The sequence below is a fragment of the Natator depressus genome, chromosome 22 (genome assembly GCF_965152275.1).
Source record: "Natator depressus isolate rNatDep1 chromosome 22, rNatDep2.hap1, whole genome shotgun sequence".
Taxonomy (NCBI): domain Eukaryota; kingdom Metazoa; phylum Chordata; order Testudines; family Cheloniidae; genus Natator; species Natator depressus.
In genome coordinates, this window is record NC_134255.1 from 231,032 (window position 1) to 233,570 (window position 2,539).

The 2,539-nt window shown below is 53.6% G+C and overlaps 1 non-coding gene across 1 annotated transcript; it reads left to right on the forward strand.

The window, feature by feature from the left end:
• The first annotated feature begins 430 nt into the window (after positions 1-430).
• Positions 431-504, forward strand: TRNAN-GUU (transfer RNA asparagine (anticodon GUU)). Its single transcript has one exon. It is a non-coding gene; the product is annotated as a tRNA-Asn (tRNA).
• Positions 505-2,539: the final 2,035 nt, after the last annotated feature.

Genomic DNA, 2,539 nt, shown 5'->3' on the forward strand with positions numbered 1-2,539 from the left:
AGGCAGCTGCAGACTCTGCAGTTAAGGGCTTCCCTCCTCTAGGCCATGGCTTTAAGTAGCTGAGATGCCCATCACCTGCAGCAGAGGCCACCAATTCCCACACACCCCTCAGCTGGCATGTAGTCATGCAGAAAGTGCAGCCTGGATGATTTGGGAGGCTGGGGTACCAGGAAGTTCCCATCCCTGAGCAGCAGCTCTGCAACAAGCTCACATGTCCCCCCTCCACTGTGGGACCAGGACCACTTCTGCAGTGCTGCGAGAGGGGAGGAAGCGAGTGTTACGGGCCCCGTCTGAGCTTGGGCCTGGCACGATGGAGCCATTGGTGCCACGGTGAATCCGGTCCTGTCCGGACTAGCGCCTTGCAAGCTCTAGCGTGGGCAGCAGATGTGCAGGCTGCACAGCCTAGGTAACAGCAGACATGTATGCAGGTGTCTCTGTGGGGCAATGGGTCAGCGCGTTCGGCTGTTAACCGAAAGGATGGTGGTTCAAGCCCACCGAGGGACGCTAGTAACCTCATGCTATTTCCTTGCTCCTCAAGATGTGCTGGAAGCCTCAAAGGCCTTTTTTGCCATCTCAAAGCCATCCCTCTTGGCCTCAGGGGGTTCAGCTGGTTGCCCGAAGAGTGCGCTGGGTGCGAATCAGAAACCCATCTCCCTGCAGCCACGCCAGGCACTTGGGCTTAATCCTCAAGGTCGAGGGCTAAAACTTCAGCCAGGAATGTTTGGTCCCTTCCTGCCTCCACCAAGCAGCAAGGGAGAAATGGACGAGATGTGCCAGCTCGAAGATGCCTCCCTCCCACTTCGCTGTTGGCTGAGCAAAGCTCTTGGCGTGTCTCATGCCTCGTCAGGGAAGCGCGGCCATGCTGAGTCCCGGCCGCAGCCTGGCCCGCCCCGGCTGATGGAGTGCAGAGCCCCGCGAGTCAACGGCAGGTCGAGTCCGGGCCGCATAACCCGCCCTTTCCGTGCTCCGGGGCTGGGGAGGCTGGGGCCGCACAGCCCACTCTGGGGCTGGGGGGAAGCCTCGGGGCACAAGCCTCTGGTGGGAGCTGGCTGCTGCAGTGGAACCCAGGGCTTCTCTAGAAGAGCTTTTGGAGCTGACCTGGGGAAACGCCTTTAATAACAGCCAGCTCACGTTTAAACTGACTTTTTTTAAACAATTTTTATCACACTAACTAACCCTTCAATCCTAGTGTCACCCCCCATAAAATGGCTTCAGCCTTGTATTTTACCCAGGGTAAAACTAAACATCCCTTCAAATACAATGGAGTGGAGATCAATCCCTTTTCAGAGTTAATGCACATGAAAGAACCATGTTACGTTTCATCCCTTATATCCTGGTCCCATCGCCTTTCCCTCCTCTCCGTTACAAGTTGTGGTATTTTGCACAGAAACTTTATTTCCTCAGAGAGACCTGGGAACAAGGCCTGCCTACTACACAGTACCAGATAAACACCTTTAATAGGAGACAGCCGTCCCCCTGTCAGCAAATCATCTCCCACCTTCAGAGATACAGGTCGGGGGAAAGCAGCAGCCTCTCCCTGCAGCGCCCAGCTGTTGCTCCTGGATGCACTGCCTTGGTGTTTCCTGGCGCTACCAGCATGTACCTCCCAGCCCCTTGGGGCTCCAGGCAGCGCATCTGCAGGCATGTGGGGCTGGGGGTGTTCTTGACGGGGTAGGAAGCTTCAACTCTGCAGGCAGCTGGTAAGTTCCCAACTCACCTTCGACTCCCTCAGGGAGCGGATGGGTAGGATCCCCTGGGGGACTAACATGAAGGGGAAAGGAGTCCAGGAGAGCTGGCTGTATTTCAAGGAATCCCTGTTGACGTTACAGGGACAAACCATCCCGATGAGTCGAAAGAATAGTAAATATGGCAGACGACCAGCTTGGCTTAATGGTGAAATCCTAGCGGATCTTAAACATAAAAAAGAAGCTTACAAGAAGTGGAAGGTTGGACATATGACCAGGGAAGAGTATAAAATTATTGCTCAGGCATGTAGGAATGAAATCAGGAGGGCCAAATCGCACCTGGAGCTGCAGCTAGCAAGAGATGTCAAGAGTAACAAGAAGGGTTTCTTCAGGTATGTTGGCAACAAGAAGAAAGCCAAGGAAAGTGTGGGCTCCTTACTGAATGAGGGAGGCAACCTAGTGACAGAGGATGTGGAAAAAGCTAATGTGCTCAATGCTTTTTTTGCCTCTGTCTTCACTAACAAGGACAGCTCCCAGACTGCTGCGCTGGGCATCGCAAATTGGGGAGTAGATGGCCAGCCCTCAGTGGAGAAAGAGGTGGTTAGGGACTATTTAGAAAATCTGAATGTGCACAAGTCCATGGGGCCCGACGAGTTGCATCCGAGAGTGCTAAAGGAATTGGCGGATGTGATTGCAGAGCCATTGGCCATTATCTTTGAAAACTCATGGCGAAAAGGGGAAGTCCCAGATGACTGGAAAAAGGCTAATGTAGTGCCAATCTTTAAAAAAGGGAAGAAGGAGGATCCTGGGAACTACAGGCCAGTCAGCCTCACCTCAGTCCCTGGAAAAATCAT